The sequence below is a fragment of the Paramormyrops kingsleyae genome, chromosome 6 (genome assembly GCF_048594095.1).
Source record: "Paramormyrops kingsleyae isolate MSU_618 chromosome 6, PKINGS_0.4, whole genome shotgun sequence".
In the NCBI taxonomy this organism is placed as follows: Eukaryota; Metazoa; Chordata; class Actinopteri; order Osteoglossiformes; family Mormyridae; genus Paramormyrops; species Paramormyrops kingsleyae.
Genome location: NC_132802.1, coordinates 26,769,593 through 26,793,643, shown reverse-complemented (window position 1 = coordinate 26,793,643; position 24,051 = coordinate 26,769,593). Strand labels below are relative to the sequence as shown.

Here is a 24,051-nt window from a genome sequence, read left to right as displayed (position 1 = left end):
TGAAGTGGTTTACCAAGGGAAAACGGCACTCGTTATTTTTTTTAAGTGTCAACATATCACAAATTACACACACAAAGGTGAAAGATTTTATTATTTTATATTAAATAGTAACAATTAAAACAATACATTTCTTTAGTCGTGGGTTAACTGACTCACAGCCACATGTACACACCTTATAGTAAGATATTTGCACAATACACGACTCTCATACAGAATACAGATAATACATCCCATTTACAGCGACTGAAAAAAACTAAAAACTGACACTATGATTGTCCTGAAAGAGTTGTGCTGTCTGACAGCCATATTCATTATTTTAAACACCTTTTGTAGCATCAAAACGATGATAAATGTGCTGCCTCATTTTGAAATAAATAGAATTTCAGCACCATTTTGTATCTGCAACAGTGCCATAATGATTAATTGGCATGGTCAAGATGTAGGTTAATTTACATTTGCAATAGCAGGTATGGGGCTGTTCATAAAAGAATTATATATTGAGTTGTATATAATTATAGAGCTGTAAGGCAAATGTGTTTGTGGAACATTTAAAATGTATCTTTTAGCTTCTACTGCACTACAGATTACACTGTGACATCTGTAATACTCGTTAATACGACCTTTCGTGAGAACACAGGCAAAATGGACACTTCACTTAGCTACCATGTCACCATAAAAGCCTGTCATTGCCACATAAAGACAAAACATAGACACAATACATTCATTGTAAACCTAAGTTACAAAAAGTCCCCTGATTGGTAGAAACCAAACAGACTCTATTCTAACATTTTTTATAAAATACAAATTGAAAAATAGTAATATCTTTAAATCCAATAATTAATGTAACAAAAATGAGTGCTTGTAGTTGTGATTCAATAATGTTTGAGTTATACTGATTATCACTTGGGTGTGAGTCTGAGTTCAGTTCAGCTGACCCACAGATAAACTACCAGCTGTGAAGCTGCGCTACAGTATCATGACAGCATGCATTTCAGGTACAGAATTTCTACAGTATGCTGGCTATACTCACTACTTCATGATAGAAGTAAAGATGCTGTCTGTACAATTACATGCAGCAAAAATATATAGGTAGACCAACAGTCAGTATAGACTGCAAAATGTTCTTGTCTTTTCCACTAAACCTTTGGTAGCTGCTCAGCAGATCCCGTAATATAAATATAAATATTTTTCTTCCAATTAATGTAAACAAAGGGCTATGGACAAAACTGTTTTAGGGTTTAAAACAGGCATTAAAAGACCAAAGAACAACAATTTAAAAAGTGCATTTTAAAGAAAAATTATTAAGAAACAAAATTTAAAGTTACCTGAAAAACAGTAGAAAAATAATAGTTACAAAATCTTGCTCATTCTGTGAACAAGATGAAAACAATATCACTAAACTTAAAAATGTTTGCATAAACAGAAAAGTGGATATCTGCAAGCATCTGAGGCTGTCTGCATATTCCATCGGAAGGAGCTTTAATGAGACAGAACTTCTCAATATGCCACATATGAGCAGGAGCAAAGCAAGACAGTATGGCAGTAGGAAAAGGTGATTTTCATGATCAGAATTTCATACTAATACACAATGCATGTATTAGTCATAGAGCTTGAGCAAAAAATATGTAATATCAATACTAAAATGTAAAAAAATGAAAATCAATTTTTACTATACTATAATCTCATGGGAAATTTAAGGTTAATAAATGAAATTCTGGCAGCTCCCATTATCCAAGAGGAACTTGGTTATAATTCAAACTTCATAAACTTCTTTGCCAATTGGCCAAGCTTTTTTCAGGCATTCACGCCTCACTGTTGATAGTTCCCATACTGACTCTGAAAAAAATCAAGATTTTAAAGAAGTAGAATTGTGTAAATACAATAAAATATTACGGATAACAAGGCAATATAATTTACAATGCTACAACTTGGATAACCTGTGTGCTGTGTAACACTGGCACTATTCACAGTAACACAGACATGCATACAAAAATTCTCGTATACAGCAGAACAACCCAATGGCATACACAGTGTAACACCTCTGCTTAATAGGCCAGGTGCCCTGGGTGGTCACAGTGTGTGGCATTCCAAATGCATTTCACCTAAAATATCGAGTCTCAGACTCCCTCAGAGACCCACAGAGGCCATGCAGGGAGCCAATGAATGACTCGAATAATAATCACATGATTAAATTCATAAATGGCCCAAAGAGCAGCACTGCCCCCAGACTCTGCAGGGGCCAGCTGTCTTTCATGCATCTGGAAGAGGCATTGGGTAAATACCTGCTCATATCCATAAGGCCTCTGTGCCTGGGTGCTTGGGGCAGCTTGAGACGGACGGTAAGAGCTGTACTGCTGGCCCTGCTGGTAGCCGGGGTACTGCGAGGAAACCCCCTGTGAGGAGCCTAGGATTGTGGGTGACCAGGGAAGGGTGTAAGGAGGGACAATAACAGGTAAACAACAACCACCCCATCCTGACTGCAGAGTCATAACACAGGGAAACCCACACAAACTTAATCTACAAACAGCTTTAGAAGACCAGTTTGGCATTTAAATAAGTTTATCCACCCTTAAGCTTCATTTAAATATCGACTTTTACTGACATATTTGATAACAAACTAAAAACAGGCTCAAGGGAGGCCCATGTCAACAGCACTCAGTCAGGATGTGCTTACCGTAAGCTTTTCCGAAAAATCCAAAAAAAACTAATAAGAGCTAATAAGACTGATGCTAATTGGTTATTGTGACCCAAAGGTAAACTTCAAAGGCAATGTTTCAAATGTCAGCCTTGGGCTTTGAAATACAGGTTAAATAAGAAAAGCCCCAGATAGGCTGCAGGATGTGGGCCAGCTTGCTGTGTCAACCCCGGACAGAGCCCCGCCTTCTCCTCTCGGTCTGCCACTGACTGCCTACCGTACGCCACCTGCTGCCCGCTGTAGCCCTGCTGGCTGGGGTACTGCTGCTGGTTGAAGGCCGCCTGGTTGGCACCCTGCTGGTAAGAGGCCTGTTGCTGGTTGTACTGGGAATTCCCTTTGGGTAAACAGTACAGAATTTTCCGGGTAAGGATAAGGCTTTCATGTATTTATGGTGTCATAATCAAGAAATAGTGTAGATTGACTGCTGTGTGGTTTTTAAATTTCACACTGATGTTGAATCTAATGCATATGCAAGGGGTGAAGGAGCTGGGAGGGAGGGGGGCATGTATTCCACAATATTTAAATTGAATTCATTCATCCCCCCAATAAAGACCTTTGTATTTAAAGTATTAAATTGTGCCCCCCCTCCCCCGCCAATATCAAACTGTCTCCTACACCATTATAGACAGGCTAAATTTGCTAATCAGCTGCACTACTGGGCAACAGGAAGTAACTAGATATGAATGAATGGGGCGAGCGGGGGGGGGGGGGGGGGGGGGGGGCTGAGTCTTTACTGGGGCTGGGGGCTGATTGCAAAATATTCATGGATTTAATGCAATAAATACACATTTATATAGGGGGGGGGGGGGGGGGAAAGCCCCCTAAAATATATTCCTAACCACCAGAGCATGTGAGCGGAGCGGGCGGAATTTGGTCAGAGCGCGGAGCGGGTTTTCTAATTAAGGCTGGAGCGGTCGCTTTGTCTCGCTCCAATTTCGCTCCGATACCGCTCACACTACAATTCTGAGGCGTGCCCAAATCTACCCAGAATTCATCTGTACAATTATCAAGACTGTTACACAAATTGGCCGAGATGGAATTCGCAAAGTATTTCACAAAGGAAACTGATAAATCATACAAGTGTACTATTCTTATCAAACGTATAGATGACAAGAATGTACAGCAAGAACAACAATGTGGTGAAACTGTTTCAGTGAGTAAAGATTCACTTTGGAATCACTTTTCTCAGAAACATGAGTGTGCTACGCGAACAAGCGGAAGCCAGAGCAAAACGCGTGCAAGTTTTATATGGTTGTAGCATATCAAGTCTATAAAGTAAATTAAAGTATAAAAGCCTATAAAGTAAATATTGGTAATCAAATAAATTCGTTTTGTCATTCAAAGTAGGTCTAATAAGATTTTTTTAAAATTTCACGTAACGTAAAATTTTATTTTAGAGACGTGCTGCATCAACAGAAAAAAAATGAGGAATTTAAAACGTGTCTGTATATTCTTTAGACTATTAAACCCACTGATTCCTTTATTTTAAGCCTATTTTTGTGTGGAATGCCATTTCCAAACCTGTCCGTTGTTGCCGATAGGTTGCTTAAAAATAAATATTTTCTGTTCTGACTGGCAATGTTGCCGTTGCTCATATTTCTTTATGACATAAGGCTTCGATTTAAGGTGACATTTGTTAGGCATGCAGATTATTTGTTCCTCTTAAATTGGAGCAAGCGTGGAGCGATTTGACTGGAGCGGGAGCCGGGAGGACATTTTAGTGGAGCGAGGAGCGGTGTTGAGCCAACAGCCTCGTGAGCGAGGAGCGGAAATTCTCACCGCTCCGCTCCGCTCACATGCTCTGCTAACCACACCCCTGCCCCTGCTGGTCAATATAAAAAAGGTACCTCCTTCGTAGTAGTGCTGCGATGACTCCTCAAAGGACCTTTCATAGCCTTGCTCGCTGTAAGAAGACTGCTGGTACGAGTAATCCCCATGACCTGGGGGGGCACAAAACATCATCGGGATGACCAGCGAACCCCGCGCAGCTGCAGAAAAAAACATCATCACGACCGAGACAGATCCCATCACTGCTTAGAAAGAAAATAAATACATGTCACTATACAGACGCTCTTCGCTTCACAATGCACATTCAGTACTCAACTTGGAATTTTGATCGATTCCTATGATAGCAATATGTGACAGGATACTTCCTACTGATGCCGGGCAATGGCAGCATCCACGCAGTCATGCTTCCAGTCTCTGTAGCGATTGCTAGTGTAAGCAGCTCATACACTGTTTACCAATGTATTGTACATGTTTTTTAGTCTGTATTTAAACTTGTAGGCTATTCATTAATTTCAATTACGGCTATTTACTTACAGTATTTATGTACTTACTCACTGACAGTAGTTATTTATTTACATCTATATCATACCAAGTTCATATTTGACTTACGATATTTTCCACTTACGGTTTGTTCATCGGAACATAATCCCCCTGTAAATTAAGGAGCACCTGTATAATTTTACAGATTAATCAGAGACAAAGCTAGATGGAAAATCCGGTGCTGGAGATAAATGAGTGTAAGGTGTGCTGAATACTAGTGATGCACCGATAAGGAAATTTCTAGCAGATACCGATAGCTGGTTATTTTGAAAACCGACACCGATACAGATTGTTTGGGAGATTCCGCCTAAACAGGTTTAAAGTTACACTCCACCCAAATAAATTCAAAAAGTATTTATTTTTGGGTAAGAAAACACCAACACTGACATGCAACAGTCCCAGAGCACTATATTTTATTGTCACGGTGCGGGGCGGGCGAGCCGTGGAAACAGGTGAGAGCAGCCAGGAAGTCAGGTAAACTTGGTTTTATTAACCAAAAGACGGACATCCACAGACAATACAATGACGGATCTGGGGAAGACTGACTCAGACGAGGACTAAATACAGAAGACAAGCCAAAATAACAAGGAACAGCTGGGCACGATCGGGAAAGCACACGTGGATAATGAGGGGGCGTGGCACACATCAGGAGCGGACGGAGCGGATCATGACATTTTATAACTGTATACATCTTATATATTTATAACACCAAGTCTGATAAACTCTGTAATTTTCAAAGAAATATCTTTTGATTTCGCACTGCCTGCACTGAATTTTCTTTTGCTATCAAATGCTTGCATTATTGATGGAATGGCGTTATTTGGCAGTACTGCAGCCTTCTGTATTGGAACGGATTTGTTTTTCAGAAACTCTTCATACTCTTTATCGTCACGCCTTACGGTGAGCAATCAAATTCGATATGCTGAAATGTTTATTATTAGATCCTTCTCGTGAGCGATGCTTACAAAATGCACTTTTAATGACGTTTTTGCTAACTTTAAAGTAATTCCTCACAGCAGACATTTCTCTGACTATTTAGTACGTGGGTGAGCAAAGCAATATGGTCGCCAATTTAAATGGAATTATCAGCAGTAAATATTGGCTCAGTTTTAACCGATGGCCAATCGTTGCTGTATCGGCTGATACAATAGGTGCATCTCTACTGAATACAGGCATGATGATTACCATCAGGGTAGTACTGCTGGTTAATGGGTTCAGTGGCACTCTGACCATGGATGAACTGTTTTGCTCCCCGTAAAACTCATCCTGTCCCACGTACTGGGCTGGAGCTCCTGAAAGACACACAGTGGCAGGACTAGTTTCTAAGCTAAAGTGCTGGCTGCTTCAGCGTTCCTCTGTGGAAAGCAGTGACTAATTCACTTCTTTGAGAACTAAAATGTAATTCGTTGGATTTTCTTATCCGAAGATGTTATTATTACATTGATCACTACAGGTGGCATTTAAATGTGCATGGTACTAATTACCCTGGGGCTCACCAGTAAGTCCCATATCCTCATTTTAGGTTGATAGAAGTTCATTTGTTTCCTGAAATATCATACCTTCATACCGGATAATTGAGTTTTAAATGGGGCACCAGAATATCAAAGTATCCATTTACATATGCAACATAAATGTATACACATTGAATCTGATAAATAATTTACGTATGTGGACTAGTTGGTTAGGGTGCTGTGTCTGTGTTCTGAAGGCTGCTGTTTGAAATCCTGTAGTCAGCAGGGTGATTTCGCTGTTGGGTCCCTGAGTACGACCTTTAACCCCAGGTGCTCCACGGGCACGGCTGGCCCTGCTTTCTCAAATGTACGTCACTTTGGACGAAAGCATCTGCTTAAGTAAATGTAAATAATAGTGTTTATAAACATTATAAACACCAAGATAAACACTCTTTCACCAAGTAACCCAGTGAAACAGTAAATCGTGCAATTCCCTTTCTCAAAATATTGTTCTCTTTGATGTGCACCATCCTTTTTCTTAATATTGTGTATTTTAACTGTGTATTACCCTAAAGCTGCGATGGGCTGGCCCCCTGTCCAGGGTTGTTCCCTGCCTCGTGCCCATTGCTTCTGGGATAGGCTCCGGACCCCCCGCGACCCAGTACGATAAGCGGGTTGGATAATGGATGGATAGATGGATTACCCTAAAGGTGAAGTGCAATGTGCAAAAATAAGTATAATTAAATTAGTTAAAGAAAGTTTTTGTTAATGTGTCCCAGGTTATAAAAAGATCAAAACGATGAGTCACAGCCAAACGTTTCTATGGTGGACCTTCCCCAATGGGTCTGCAGCTTGGCAGTGCCCTTTGTGAATTACGCACATCTAAAAAGAACTGTACCGGTAATTAAGCCTGGCTAATTGCGTTAAGGTTAGACATGTTAAGTCCTAACGAGATATGGGGAGTGAATGCCCCCCCACAGACGGCACTGCACTTTGATGACTGTCAGCTGTCAGCTCTCCGCCACGCGTGACCTGCTCTCTATCCTCACAGACACAGCACGCACAAGAGACCTTCGCGGGCTATTTTTAACTAAGACCTGACAAAGTGTTGGACTGTGATTTACACAGACGAAGACCAGAAATGACAGCGGCAATTAATCTTAACTTGCTTCTTAAAGCTACAGGAGAGAGATGGAGAATACCGCTTCTTTCAAAAAGATTTATGACCCAAAGGTCATAAAGGTCACGGGTCAAAAGTTCACTGGATGGGCGGGTCTGGGGCGTGACGTCACCTGGCTGTGAGCCAGCAACGACTAGTGAGGTTGGGAGAGGTTTTTTTTTATTATTATTTATTTCTTTATTTATTATTAATTAATTATTTATTCATTATATTTATTATTAATTATTTATTTAATTATTTGAGGATTTTGAATTGTGTGCTTATGAGTGGGGTTTTTTGTGGGAATAGCCCCGTGCTACGAGGGTGCCGAGGACGGAGCTGAGGACGGGGGCTGAGTGGGTCGGATACCTGATGGAGTGTGAGCGTACGGTGCCTGTGGAGCGGTACCTTGGGAAGGTCCCAGTCGGTCCAGCGGAGCGTGTACTTGGGCATAGCGCAAAGGCCTCGGAGAGAGCGATGCTGTGTCTGGTGCGGTACCGTGGTAAGGTCCCGTGGCTTTGGATAATCCGCAAAGGACTCGGAGAGAGCGATGCCGGAGAGCTGAGAGTTGTGCTGCGCGAGACTGAAAGAAACCCTGTGAGAATGAACAAGTTGGAGCTAAGAATGAGAGGAGGAGGAGGAGCTGGGTCTGACGTCCAGTAAAAAACGCTTAGCAGTAGTTTGTGTGTGTGTGTGTGTGTGTGTGTGTGTGTGTGTGTGCGCGTGAAAGCCGACACCCCCCTGCAGCAGTAGCAGTTTGGCCTTGTGTTTTTCCTCATGCAACCTATGTACATCCTGATAGGTCAAATCCCGGTCAAACTGTAATTTGGGCCACAGATCAAGTTGGACATTTTGTATTTCAGTAAATTTTGTCTTTTCCCCCCCGACTCCCCCCATACCGTCTGCGCAGTTAAAACGTACATCGAAATAGACAACAGATAAAACTTGACAGGACGTATATTTCTCCTTAAATAAATCCTAAAAAGTAACCAACCGCAGATATTTTTAGTATGCCGAGCAGGGTTTCCCTCCTTTGGTAAAGAGACACAAGTACCCCACACCCAGTATCATCAAGGCCTTGCCCTACTGGAAAGAGAAAACTACACGGGACCTGCATAGAGTAAGTATATTATTTATTTTACGCGTGTTTTATGATAAACACCATACAATAAAATAACTTAAAATAATTATTTTATTTTTAGAGATTCAGCTATTTTGGGTTTGTTTTTTTCTCTACGGAAGACGCTGCGGTTAGAAAACTCCATATAGTGAGTATATTATTTCTTTTATACGTGTGATAAAAACGCTATTCATTAAAAATAACTTATTTCATTAAAAATAACTTATTCTAATAATAGGTATTCTCTATTATTTTATGTACAAGAGAGATGGGGCGGACCGGTCAAGAGAAAATCTACGCAAGACCTGAATCAGCAGGTATGGACGGAGCAACACCCCCCTCCTATACCTGAAGCGCTATTAAATGAAATAGACAACATCAACAACGCTAATAATGATGAAAATGATGCGGTTTACTTTGCTCAACACGACTCGCCACCCGCAGCGTCTGGTGAAGCGACGGCCCAAGAGCCCTGTTTGCTACCATCCTTAGAGACATTATTAATAACCTTCCTGTGCTGTTAGGGTCGGCACCGACCCATTTTTAAGTTTAACATGCATAAAAGCACCACATACATTTGTGCATACTCTTAAAACGAAAGGCTCCATATTGAACCTTTTAGATTGGTACATATATGACACTCCTTGGACATTCTCAATTAAAAGAAATGGCACCTTTTTGAAGGCAATGGTTATATTTCCTCTGGTTAGAACCCCTATAGTTCTATATAGCACACCCAAGAACCTTTTTTTCGAAATATATACTGCATCAAAGCTTTTTGACTTTGTCAGGAATCTCTATTTAAACTAAATAAATTAAAACAAAATCAAGGTAAGGCATCCCCACACATGTAAGGTAAGATAAGACCAGTTCAGTTTATTTATATAATTCTCTAGAGGTTTATTTTATCATTATTTTTATTGAAAACGAGAGGAATGCTGTCAAAAGAAAGGTCCACAAAGCCACACCAAAAATATTAAAACCAGTCTTTTCATGGATAAGGAAGCCTAACAAGGTAACCAGGAAGTAAGAAACAAATTGGATGATAAATAATTGTTTTGAGGGTATCTTATGGCTGATGTAAGACACGTGCTGCTTGACACCGACCCGTCTAACATAAGAGACAGGAACAGAAAGCTAACATAGGCCGAAGGTTAAGCGTGTTAAATGAAAGGCAGCGGGATAATTCCCCATAATGCCGCACTATAACAAAATCAAACGCGACGTGAAAATGTTTAATAGACCTCAATAAAAATGTCAGGGACGTCTACGACAAACGCAGATTGTTGACTAGTGCGGAAACTGCCTTTTGGATACCGAACTGTAAAAACTAGCAGCATCGCAAAAGGGTGTTGTAAGTCTTTAAAAATATTTCATCGAATGAATTTGTTAGTGTAACATGAAAGTTTTTCAAAGATGTACAGATGTTTTAAAATGTAATATGAAAGTTTTTCAAAGTAAGATGTACAGATGTTTTAAAATGTAACATGAAAGTTTTTCAAAGTAAGATGTACAGATGTTTTAAAAAATGTAACATGAAAGTTTTTCAAAGTAAGATGTACAGATGCTTTAAAAATGTTCGGGTGTTTTTATTTTCTAGACGCGTTGTACAAAAACGTTTTGTTATGTGTACGCAGCGCAAGCATGTTTGTACAAAGTTGTATGCATTCATTTTGCGAATCAGTTTTGAAATCTAATATGAACGTGGCTTTTATTTTACAAAAACAAAGTTGCAAAAAATTTGTAGGCTCTTTATCAAAGCAGATTTTGTTAATATAACAGTTAAACAAGTTTTTATTTTTTTATTTTCAAAGTTGCACAAGGGTTTTAAAATGTAACATGTACACGTGTGTTTTATTTTTCAAACTTGTACAAAAATGTGTGTGTACATTTATCAAATGAGTTTTAAAATGTAACATGTACAGGTATTTTATTATTCAAAATAAAAGTTGTACATACATTTTGTTATATGTATGCAGCACGGTCATGTTTTTAAAATGTACTAATTTTTGCGGGGTGGTGGGCACCTCGTGGAATCTATCAATCTTTAGCAGCTTTTGAACCCTGAGCCACAAGGGGACTGGGGCTTTTAACCGTGAGACTCGACACCTACACATTAGATCCTTACTTCAGCAATGGTACACAGTAAAAGAAAATATCATTAAGCTAAGAGAAGTAGAGTTTTTAAGTTTACCATTCATGTAGTACTGGAGACTCGCTCAGACCATAGAATCATACAGATGAGCATTAAAATCACAATTTAGTAATTTAAGCATCCAAAATGAGTAAAAGGGGGCAGGACAACTGCTCATTTGTTCCACTCCCTGTATTCTTTCTCTTAATCCTACACCATGGGGTTCCCACAACAGGCCTTGAAGAAACCTCTGTCCAGGACGGGTTACTTGTCACTCAGGTGGACCATAGTCATCAATGATGAGGTATTTACCTATTTCATTAAATGATTTAAAAAATAATAGTTGAATATTATAAAGGAACAGTATAGCAACATGTAGTCTATGGGCAAGAAACATTCGGCATACAACACAATGTTTTAAGCAACAGGCAGGCATTCTTTAACCACAGGACTTGTTCACCATGTCATATTAGCCAGTCTTTAGTCCTGACAAACTGCAACTACATTTTTCCATGAGACGTTTCCACGAAATTGTCATATAGGCCTATAACAGGCCTTCAGAAATTCATCACACACTGTCTGATATTACATTACAATTCATAAAATGCCCGGGGTGAACCTAAAACAAAGGAAGATGACGCTTCACGATTCTAATACACATATCACTTAATTTCAGAGTACCGCAATTCACTGCATAACTTCTACTGCAAGAATCCTAAACCGACATGCCAATTAAAATCAACCTCAACCGACACTTCTAGCTGCGGAAAACAATACAATTGTGACCAATTTAAATTCGACCTCAATGTCTGCCTTTTAAAACACAACGCTTTATTCCCAATATATTTGTCTAAATACAAATAGATTTCAAAATGCTGTCGATTGTTGAGCAACACATGATCTGTCTATACGTACCGGCGACTGGTTTGTTCCGCTGATATAATCATGTTACTTTGTTAGCTTTAACATGTGGTGACATTTCAGTGCCATTGTTTTAAAATACTCTGATTGGTGACTACAGTAAATCAGAACTAATGTAAGGTGATTAGAGGCTACTTGAAATTAAAAAAATTAAGAATGTTAACAAAACCGAATGAGCCTTTAACTGTTTTACGTTAAAGAAAGCGTCCATGTTTGTCGCTATACTTAAACACATGTTGGCATAGGCGCATGTAGTTTATTGTCCCCACGACCGTACGCTTCTCCATCACCTATCAAACACTAGGCCGACTGGGCTTAGGCAACCACGCACACACACCCACCCACACACACACACACACGCAAACCAGAAAAATATGCACATGCTTCTGGGAGATTCCAATAGTTTTGTACATTTATTTATTTATTTATTTATTTATTTTAATGGTGATTAGGTTTTCTTCTAAAGCGTGTATGTACTGAATGAAAAGGACCAGCTAAAAATGTTATTGCTCGCCAGCTCCCTATAAGAGTCAACAAAACCCTGACATTGACAACAGCATTAAGCGCAAATATACACGATCCTGGCTAAAAGTGTCTCGGGGATAGTTAGCCGCACCTTAAGAATGTCAGAGCCCCACTGTTCGCAGCGTTACATCAGCTAGCAGCTCGTGCACCTCACCGCAGACTCCCTCGTGCTAAGAGCCATTGTGTCCGACATATTATATGAATGAATGGGTGCCTTTTTATTGTCACTATACACATGTACAATGAGAATAAAAGCAGATCCTCCAGTGAAAACATGTATGTAGAACACACAACAAACAATAAACAAATAGTGCAAAAAACTCAGTCACTACTGTTAACTTAACATACCGTCCTCAGTAAACATCTCAAATCAGGCGCCCGGATGTCTTAAGTATAGGCCACGGGATCACCTTGTAGGAAAACCATTTACTAGAAAGCCGTCTTTATTAAAAATAACTAAGGCTTTATTCTTTAAAGTTTTTAATGTGTTTTAATGCGACCGCTAAATGCAGTTTACAAGCTCCTACTGTTATAAATAAAATGCTATTAAACCAGGTGCACTCGAAGTTACAGCTTTTTATGCTTCAGCTAAAAAACAATTTTGGAAAACTCAGCATATAATGAATGGAAAGAATGGTTACAGATTCGTTGATACACAAAATGCTGGTGGATCGTTCTCTCACGGCGGAGACATTCTCTTGCGATGGACCTGACCCTATACACTGGGTACATGGGAACCATTGCTGAAGTAAGGATCTAATGTGTAGGTGTCGAGTCTCACGGTTAAAAGCCCCAGTCCCCTTGTGGCTCAGGGTTCAAAAGCTGCTAAAGATTGATAGATTCCACGAGGTGCCCACCACCCCGCAAAAATTAGTACATTTTAAAAACATGACCGTGCTGCATACATATAACAAAATGTATGTACATCTTTTATTTTGAATAATAAAATACCTGTACATGTTACATTTTAAAACTCATTTGATAAATGTACACACACATTTTTGTACAAGTTTGAAAAATAAAACACACGTGTACATGTTACATTTTAAAACCCTTGTGCAACTTTGAAAAAAAAAAAAAAAAAACTTGTTTAACTGTTATATTAACAAAATCTGCTTTGATAAAGAGCCTACAAATTTTTTGCAACTTTGTTTTTGTAAAATAAAAGCCACGTTCATATTAGATTTCAAAACTGATTCGCAAAATGAATGCATAAAACTTTGTACAAACATGCTTGCGCTGCGTACACATAACAAAACGTTTTTGTACAACGCGTCTAGAAAATAAAAACACCCGAACATTTTTAAAGCATCTGTACATCTTACTTTGAAAAACTTTCATGTTACATTTTTTAAAACATCTGTACATCTTACTTTGAAAAACTTTCATGTTACATTTTAAAACATCTGTACATCTTACTTTGAAAAACTTTCATATTACATTTTAAAACATCTGTACATCTTTGAAAAACTTTCATGTTACACTAACAAATTCATTCGATGAAATATTTTTAAAGACTTACAACACCCTTTTGCGATGCTGCTAGTTTTTACAGTTCGGTATCCAAAAGGCAGTTTCCGCACTAGTCAACAATCTGCGTTTGTCGTAGACGTCCCTGACATTTTTATTGAGGTCTATTAAACATTTTCACGTCGCGTTTGATTTTGTTATAGTGCGGCATTATGGGGAATTATCCCGCTGCCTTTCATTTAACACGCTTAACCTTCGGCCTATGTTAGCTTTCTGTTCCTGTCTCTTATGTTAGACGGGTCGGTGTCAAGCAGCACGTGTCTTACATCAGCCATAAGATACCCTCAAAACAATTATTTATCATCCAATTTGTTTCTTACTTCCTGGTTACCTTGTTAGGCTTCCTTATCCATGAAAAGACTGGTTTTAATATTTTTGGTGTGGCTTTGTGGACCTTTCTTTTGACAGCATTCCTCTCGTTTTCAATAAAAATAATGATAAAATAAACCTCTAGAGAATTATATAAATAAACTGAACTGGTCTTATCTTACCTTACATGTGTGGGGATGCCTTACCTTGATTTTGTTTTAATTTATTTAGTTTAAATAGAGATTCCTGACAAAGTCAAAAAGCTTTGATGCAGTATATATTTCGAAAAAAAGGTTCTTGGGTGTGCTATATAGAACTATAGGGGTTCTAACCAGAGGAAATATAACCATTGCCTTCAAAAAGGTGCCATTTCTTTTAATTGAGAATGTCCAAGGAGTGTCATATATGTACCAATCTAAAAGGTTCAATATGGAGCCTTTCGTTTTAAGAGTATGCACAAATATATGTGGTGCTTTTATGCATGTTAAACTTAAAAATGGGTCGGTGCCGACCCTAACAGCACAGGAAGGTTATTAATAATGTCTCTAAGGATGGTAGCAAACAGGGCTCTTGGGCCGTCGCTTCACCAGACGCTGCGGGTGGCGAGTCGTGTTGAGCAAAGTAAACCGCATCATTTTCATCATTATTAGCGTTGTTGATGATGTCTATTTCATTTAATAACGCTTCGGGTATAGGAGGGGTTTGCGAGTCGTGTTGATAAACCGCATCATTTTCATTATTACCGTTGTTGATGTTGTCCATTTCATTTAATAGCACTTCGGGTATAGGAGGGGTTTGCGAGTCGTGTTGATAAACCGCATCATTTTCATTATTACCGTTGTTGATGTTGTCCATTTCATTTAATAGCACTTCGGGTATAGGAGGGGTTTGCGAGTCGTGTTGATAAACCGCATCATTTTCATTATTACCGTTGTTGATGTTGTCCATTTCATTTAATAGCGCTTCGGGTATAGGAGGGGGTGTTGCTCCGTCCATACCTGCTGATTCAGGTCTTGCGTAGATTTTCTCTTGACCGGTCCGCCCCGTCTCTCTTGTACATAAAATAATAGAGAATACCTATTATTAGAATAAGTTATTTTTAATGAAATAAGTTATTTTTAATGAATAGCGTTTTTATCACACGTATAAAAGAAATAATATACTCACTATATGGAGTTTTCTAACCGCAGCGTCTCCCGTAGAGAAAAAAACAAACCCAAAATAGCTGAATCTCTAAAAATAAAATAATTATTTTAAGTTATGTTATTGTATGGTGTTTATCATAAAACACGCATAAAAGAAATAATATACTTACTCTATGCAGGTCCCGTGTAGTTTTCTCTTTCCAGTAGGGCAAGGCCTTGATGATACTGGGTGTGGGGTACTTGTGTCTCTTTACCAAAGGAGGGAAACCCTGCTCGGCATACTAAAAATATCTGCGGTTGGTTACTTTTTAGGATTCTTTAAGGAGAAATATACGTCCTGTCAAGTTTTATCTGTTGTCTATTTCGATGTACGTTTTAACTGCGCAGACGGTATGGGGGGAGTCGGGGGGAAAAGACAAAATTTACTGAAATACAAAATGTCAAACTTGATGTGTGGCGGGGAGTCGGGGGAAAAGACAAAATTTACTGAAATACAAAATGTCAAACTTGATGTGTGGCCCAAATTACAGTTTGACCGGGATTTGACCTATCGGGATGTACATAGGTTGCATGAGGAAAAACACAAGGCCAAACTGCTACTGCTGCAGGGGGGTGTCGGCTTTCACGCACACACACACACACACACACACACACACACACACACACACACACACACACACACACACACACACAAACTGACGCTAAGCGTACATTGGAGGAGGATAGCGTCAGACCCAGCTCCTCCTCCTCCTCTCAATCTTAGCTCCAACTTGTTCATTCTCACAGGGTTTCTTTCAGTCTCGCGCAGCACAACTCTCAGCTCACCGGCATCGCTCTCTCCGAGTCCTTTGCGGATTATCCAAAGCCACGGGACCTTACCACGGTACCGCACCAGACACAGCATCGCTCTCTCCGAGCCCTTTTCTACAGATTCTCCAAAGCCACGGACCTTACCACGGTACAGCGTACGCTCACACTCCATCAGGTAACCCACCTGCTCAGACCCAGTGTTTGGGACCTTAACGCACCAACCCCCCCTGCTCAGTCCCTTGCTCGGCACCCGGTGGATGCAGACAAAACACCACACTCATAAGCACTCTCCTCAAATTAAAATAATAATAATTACATAATAATAAATAATTAAATAATAATAAATAATTAAATTATAATAATTATAATAAATAAATAAACTATATACAAATAAACCCCTCTCCCAACGCTCAACTGGCTCACAGCCAAAAAAAAATTGCCACCTCATGACGTCACCTGGCTTGCAGCCCGGACCTGTCACTTTTTGATTTATTTGACCTTTGTGACCTTTGACCCAACCTGTCATTTTGACAAAAGCGGTATTCTCCATCTCTCTTACAGGTGAATTATAAAGGTCTGATGCTCTCTGTACAAAATGTAAATTGACTCCTTTGCACCTTCATTTACAGTCATTTACAGTCGCCCTGAACCACAGATATGTGCTGAAATTTATTCTGATGGCTAATAGCATTAAATAATGATAAAATGTTCAAAAACAACTGAGAGAAAATAAAAGATGCTGATATAATATAAAACAGTTTAATAATAATAATCACTTTATTAATATTTAATATTTATTATAACTTCTGAAGTAAAACACAGTGACCTCTTTACATAACTTTTCTGCAACTGTAACTGCTATTTAATTATTTTGTTAATTGCCTTTGTTATCCGTCATGCGAAATCTATCCATCCGTTTCATCTCCAATACGACCTGAATCAGTAAAGGGAGGCTTGATATATGCCGAAAGGTATGAAAAGTGACCCCTTTCCTACCTTGTGATGGGCGGAAGGATCCCATAGATCTCTGTGCCATTATGTTGTTGCCTTGGTTACCCTGTCCCAGCATTCCCTGATAGTGCTGATTCCCAGCTTGAGCTGAAGGGTAATGAGATGCTGCTGCTTGCTGGTGCATCATTGTTACTGGGGAGGTCATGGGAAATGATACACATTAAGAGGAACAGACACAAAAATCTAAGGAGGAAAACATAGAGGGTTAGCATAAAATCATAATGCCAAGTAATAAACTCACAATAAGGAAAAGCAGGGTTTACTACAGAGACAGAGGTAGATATTGACAGTAGGAGTACAAAGGTTGCCAGGTCAAACTGCTCCTAGCAGCCCTTCCAAGGACTGGGGGCAGAACTAAACTTCAGAAGATGAGATTGTCTTCGGTTTGATGAACTGTGACAATGTGCTGAGTTTATTAATAAATCTAAAGCTTACTTATTAATACAACCTTTAGTATGATATTGGGGATTTTACAACAGTGTGTGAGGAAATTATGTGAACTAAATTATAAAAATGTCAATATACAGAGATGCATTTTAAGAACAAAATATGCCTTATACGGTAAACTGAATCTAAATGAAATACATAGCAGTCTAGACACTGATAGGTTTTAATAACGCATCAGATTATAATTGATTATATATTCATTAATATTTATATTGGCCTTTTTATGAGTGTCCTTTGCATAATGCACGTTTTATTGAATAATGTGCATTTGACAATGCATTTGAAATGCCTAATAATAGATATTAAGTGCATAGGGTTGATAGCCCCATAGGGTTGATAGCCCCGGCATCTGAGCTCCCCCCAAAGACACCGGTGGGTTGGCCAGCAGACACTTGAGCACAGGATGCCCACTCCTGCTGGCCGCACAGCACCACATCTATGCGCCTAGCTCACCTTGGTTGGACTGCATGTTGTGGTTGCTGCGGGAGGGGTAGCTGGCCACAGACGGGCCGTGGCTCTGCGTCTGTGCACCCTGCAAGGACATCTCTGTGTGGCTGCGACCCCCGGCTGAGCCGGGGCTGCTGCCTGCTGTGCTTGCAGACGTGGGGGCCACGGACGTCTGGCCCGACAGCTGCATGGGAGTGTGGCAGGGGCCTGACAATACATACTGTGCAAGTGACCGAGCATTATGGGAACTGCGAACATATCCGGCTCATCGGAATCGGAGCACGAGGATGGGGGCGCAGAAACATAAAGGGATGAGTCTGCAGACCACAGATGAAAGGAAGGCGGATCGAGGGACGTAGCCTAAAGCTTAAGGCGCGAATGGAAGCCCTAGAATGAACCTCACCGTTGTTTATCTGCCCTTGAATTAGCGGCGTGGGTGGAGTTCCGGTGGCCATGCTGTCGTTCAGGTTACTCTGAGAGTGCAGGGACTGGCTGTTACCAGTTTGTCCAATCCCCCCTCCACCCATGTTCATGTTCTGAGTAGGCGGCTGCAAAGCGAAATGGCGGCAGTTAAACATACACACACTGGACTCCAAGTTCACTGCAACAGCTATGCCAAAGATGCAAAGTCATCATAGCTGTGGTATTCGGCTGAACGGGAAGGACTCCGCATGGGTGTAAGATACTGTAGGTGGTCAATGCATGCTAACAGCTAACACTGCAGATTTTCCTTTTAAAAATGAAGAGCTAGCTAACAATAGGCAGCCTGTTTTCCTGCCTGGCGGGGACTAATCCGGCAGGGGTCAGCAGACAGTATCACAGAGAGACAGTCATTTATACATGAAAGTCTTACCGCAGGTAGAAGAGACTGCATGTTTTGGTTAGAGTCTGCTATTGTAGTAAGATACACTAGGTTTCTGTGCAATACTTGCTGATACCTGTGAAAATAGGTTTGATAAATTAGCCACCAAAATTAACCATTAATCTGCAAGCATTTAAAAATTATTTTTAAATTATGATGTGAAGCTATTACTTTAAAATACTTTATAACATTTACTGCGATTACCTGTTTTGGGAGGATTTTAGACAGGGCTAACTGGTCAAAACTTTATTTGCTACTGTATGACTTGAATATTTTAAAATAGGGATCCAGCATTATATTCAAATACAGGAATTGCTTTACCCTGAAAGCGGTTAATAAGCCTTGGTGGCAACTGCAATAAAGTACAGATGACCAGTGTAGCTATGTGGTCCTTTTCTGTGTATTTTCATGTTTAATCCAAGCTGCTAATGAATTAATCTATCTGTTGACTGAATTAAATGATGTCACATAATTTGAAATTTCTGAATTGTTGTTTTTCCATAGATTTTCTATTGGTCTGTAATGTTGTGAAGGCTGAAAGGAAAATTATTTTTTCTAATTGGATAATAAGGGAGTAAATATAACTATGATTAATCTTAGAAAGAACAGGGCACAAGGCAGGAAAACATCCTGGGTGGGACAACAGTGCGAACACACACACACACACACACACACAGGTTTGTAATTATATCTTTCTGGGGACTCTCCATTCATTTCTGTGGGGAAAACTCTAATCCCAACATAAAATTTATCATACATACTGCGTGCATTCTGCCGTTTTCCCCTTACTCTGGTAGTCCACTATGCATTGAATCAGGTGATGATTTTCATCCAGCATCTTAGGAAGAAAGAACACAGTTGAATTTAACACACAACAACATCATCAACGACAACAACAACAATAATAATAATAGTTGGTGTTCCAGTGAGTTTAGACCCATGCTGTCTAAAAAACCAGCCAGTCCAGATCAGCTGACTCTCCATTACTTGGTCAGATATAAGCAAGAAGCACTGATTGACAGCACGCGCATTCTCGCCTACATGCCATTTCAAACTATTCATTCACAGGAAAAAAAGCCTGAATCTCGACCCCCTATGGATGTTTGTTATAGAAAACCAGAGGCTGCAGTGTAAAAACCCATCAAGCAAACAGTTTGTTCCACTTTGCTCATTCATCTTCCCTTGACATGGGGAATAGTTTGCCGGATTGACACAAAACAAACAGACTATCGCTTTACAAGACAGATTTGCACTAGACAGCCATCGTCCTCGGCTCAAGACACAAACGAGGTAATGCGGAAAGTGATGATTATACAGTAGCCTACCATTTACACCACAGCACTATTCGCTTGTCTTTAACCTTAATATTATATATTATTGACGCAGATTAACCGAACTAGTTTTTTTTATATTATTATTATGCAATAACGTAATTAAGCATTATTTTAACTGTTCCAGTGCAATACAGTTATGGAAGATGTACTGTTCCCTTCGGCTGCTTAGGCTAAGATTATGAGCACTGGCGTGCACAGATAGAGACGAGGTGGTGCTGAAGCACTTGCCCTTTTGCCCTCAGTCCAAAAAAGTGCCCTTTTGAAAGACGTGATTTTTTTTTTTTTTTAAAGCTGCGCGATTTAAAAAGGTGTGAAAATAATGGCTTGATTTGTGCCCCTTCTTCAAAGACACCCGAACCCTGTCGCTTTTTCACTGTCACCGTGTCACGTGAACACGCTTGCAGTTCATTTGTTGTGAGGCGTGTAGCAGCGGCATGACATAGGACTACTTGGAGTAGGCATAGTAGGCTAACTATAGCGACTGGGAGCCACGGCGGACAACACGGCAGCTCTTTCCCTTCCCAACCAGTCAGGTAACCCATGAATCGAGTGAAATTATTCTGTTTGCCCTCTAAGACCAACCTGCAATTGTTTTGTTGTGAAGTAGCCTGTCAGAAACTGCACATGACAAACTTTGCCAGCTTGCCCCCTCCATCCATCCATATGGATAAACAAAAAAACGACACATTTAAAATGTAACCTAAACCATTTAGGCAACCCCACTCTCCATCAATTCCGACCTTTTTGCATACACTATTGAAAATATCACGTTATGCTATAGGCTACATGCCGTTAGACAGAGGGCTCTTTTGAGCCCATTTTTCGTTACAAATTTTAGGATGATCTCACGGAAATCTGTGAATAAATACAAAGTTTTCAAACTGAAGTCAGTGACGGGAAGACATCACACTTTTTAGAGATGGAACTGCAGAAAAACCTAAAACCTTGACATGATTATGAATAATAGAATTATGGACGTTTCTCCGTTTTTGTGGATTAGCCTTTCCATAACTAACGTCAACTACTGTCCTACTTTGGTAAGATTGAAATTAATGTCTTTGTCTTTAGTAGGTGTCTCCTGTGAGAAAGTTAGAACACCGTCCAACTGTCTAAAGATGCAGTCTTTAGCCTAACTGGTTGTTACTGACTCAGCGATGCTCGCAGACATTTACGCACTGTGTTGTGACCTGATTGTGACAGAACAGTGACGTTGTTATTGGTAGTTTGAAGGGTACGGTGTTGGGGGTGCATGTTAAAAGTTTTGAGAAGCACTGGTTAGACATGTTAATTTTTTTTGGTGTAACATATTGGCAACATTAACACATTAATTTGCTAAAGGAAAAATAGGCAGTTCCCAATTGCCTGTGAAAACGACCATTCTGCCCTGTTCTTGTAATGACCACAGTCAGTCTTATTCGTTCTCATACATTTTGGTCTATTTTTAGAGAATGTTTTGAAATAAAAGTCAAATTGCATTTAACCTGTGCGTTTTTTTATTATAAAAAGAAAAGGTTTTCCACATATGCAAAAAGTGCCCTTTTTTCCCCCTGGAGCACTTGCCCCCCAAAATGTCTGTGCACGCCACTGATTATGAGGAACCTTGTGAAAAATCCCGGTAGCATCCTTTTACTATTATTTGTTTTTTATTTTCCAGCTATAACAATTTCTCTTTCCCTGTAATTAATTTACTCTTCCCCAGTGAATGACACATACCAGTTCACTGCACAATGGACAAAAACGACTAAAACCACCACAACAACAAAACATTAGGCTATTAAGCACTGTGATAAAAAAAAATACCTTTTGTATAGACTGCTGTGTCACTTCTCCTTTCCCTCTCGGGCGAACCGAAGCAAATGCAACAGACATCGCTACTGTTATATATGTATATATGTATCTTTATATACAAACCCTTCTTTTTTCTAATATTTTATTATCTGCTTTCGCATCTCAAAACACCACGGTCCTTCGTCCTTTGAAAAGCAGGGGTGGATGATAAAACTTGAGTTAACCTTAAAAAGATCTTGAATAAATGCCAAAAAAATGAAACATGGACGATAAATCGTTATCCGTTTTCTTAAATAGATTACATATAATTCGTTTATGGATTTGGTCACGATAAATATATTTAATTTTAATAAAGGTGCAAATATACCCCAGCCGTTTTTGGTACAATCCCCTGTCAGTATCGGATTACTTCTTTCACGCTTCGGGCAGCTTGTGTCAAGATTCGCAATAACCACAGTAGAAAGGGAAGAATTGGGAATCAGGTACAGATTAACGTAACAAAACTTAATTATAAGTATACGTAAACGTGGCAACAGCGAGTTTGGTATAAATTAGTTTTATAGCAAAATATCAATTTTTGTATTTTTTAAACGTTTTGCGTACTGTGCGTGCATGTCTGGTGTTTTAATACTTTACAATATTTCACAATGGACGACCGCGAGGACACCGGGGGCCAAGAGGGCGTCACAGCAACGGAAATATTCACACAGAAAGTAGTCTGACTATAGAAAGCAAAAGCCAGCGTAGAGCAAAGCGAAGTCCCGGAGATTTCAGGCATTTTTAGGTCCCAAAAAAGAGGATATGTACGGGAAAAAGAGGACGTATGGTTATCATAACTGTAGGCCTACTCTTCATTTAGATGGATCAATTTCCTTCCTACAAAATAACACGCCTAGCTGTCGAAAACATCTCAGCTATAAATTCACTATGGACTGAATTATTAGGCAAGTGTGTATCTTCTCCTGCAATAGATGTTCAAATTAATCTCCAATTAAGAATGCAGTATTTATAAATAGAGCATGCTCAGTATCTGGTTTAAATAAGCTACTTTATGTTCGCTGTCAAATCGGAAACAGGTAATTATTATTGCTGTTAAAATGGACACTAAGGAGGGTGAAAAAAAAATAGTAAAGTGCCAGTCAGAGAGATGCAAAACAATAGAAATCGCCGAACTTTTACAACATAGTCATGGTAGAGTCGAGTGTTCCCGTGGCTAACAGCAAAGCTCATGGAATAAACATTTAAAGGGAAGACACAAATGAACTGTGTATTCCCATATTCCCTGAGCCCCCACATGGCTGAGTGGGTAGTTGTGATTAGTCCATCCCAACCGTTGTGAGTCTGAGGCTGATTATTTTAGTTATGTTTCCCCACAGCTGTTATATGCTTGTGTTTATATTTCTGTATTGGTTCGTGCGTTTAGGCCTTTGCTGTCTCCACTCGTACCTGTTTTGTTATGTCTTGTTACACTTTAGTTCCTTGTATCTCCTCGTGTTCATTCCGAAGCATAGGCTTCATCGTTAATTATCCGCACCTGTTTCTCATCTACTCCTCATTATCAGTGTATATATGTGCCTTCCCTTGGCTTATATTTTAGGCCAGGGGTGGTGAATATTATCCGCAAAGGGCCGGTGTGTATGCGGGTTTTCGCTGCAACTCCCTAATTAGATTACTAATTAGAGGACTGATTGGCTGAAGAGTCCTCACACATGGGTTTGAACAGCTGATCTACAGGTTACCCTTAAAACTCGCATACACACCGGCCCTTTGCGGGTAAGATTGGCCACCCCTGCTTTAGGCAGTCATTGTGGTTGTTTCTGGTGTGTGCTGGATGTGGAGATGTTTGTGGTGCTTGTGCTTCCATCAGCCCTTCCTGGTGTTAATGCAGTTTTTGTTACTTTTTATTTCACCTTAATGTGCTTCGACCCCTTGTGGTCCCTTTTATTTCTATGGTCTGTTAGACTCCATTTATAATAAAATACCTTCACACTGTGGATCATCCCTGACTGTGCCTACATGATATTGACGACAGATA

General features: G+C 39.7%; 1 long non-coding RNA gene and 1 pseudogene across 1 annotated transcript; both read right to left on the bottom strand.

Annotated features, from left to right (window-relative positions):
* Nucleotides 1-152: 152 nt before the first annotated feature.
* LOC111841735 (calcium-responsive transactivator-like) lies at nt 153-22,286 on the bottom strand (annotated as a pseudogene).
* On the bottom strand, nt 14,988-15,962 carry LOC140591652 (uncharacterized). The gene is made up of 3 exons (XR_011991931.1): nt 15,488-15,962; nt 15,340-15,405; nt 14,988-15,223 (listed from the first exon to the last, which is right to left on the bottom strand). It is a non-coding gene; the product is annotated as an uncharacterized lncRNA (long non-coding RNA).
* Nucleotides 22,287-24,051: the final 1,765 nt, after the last annotated feature.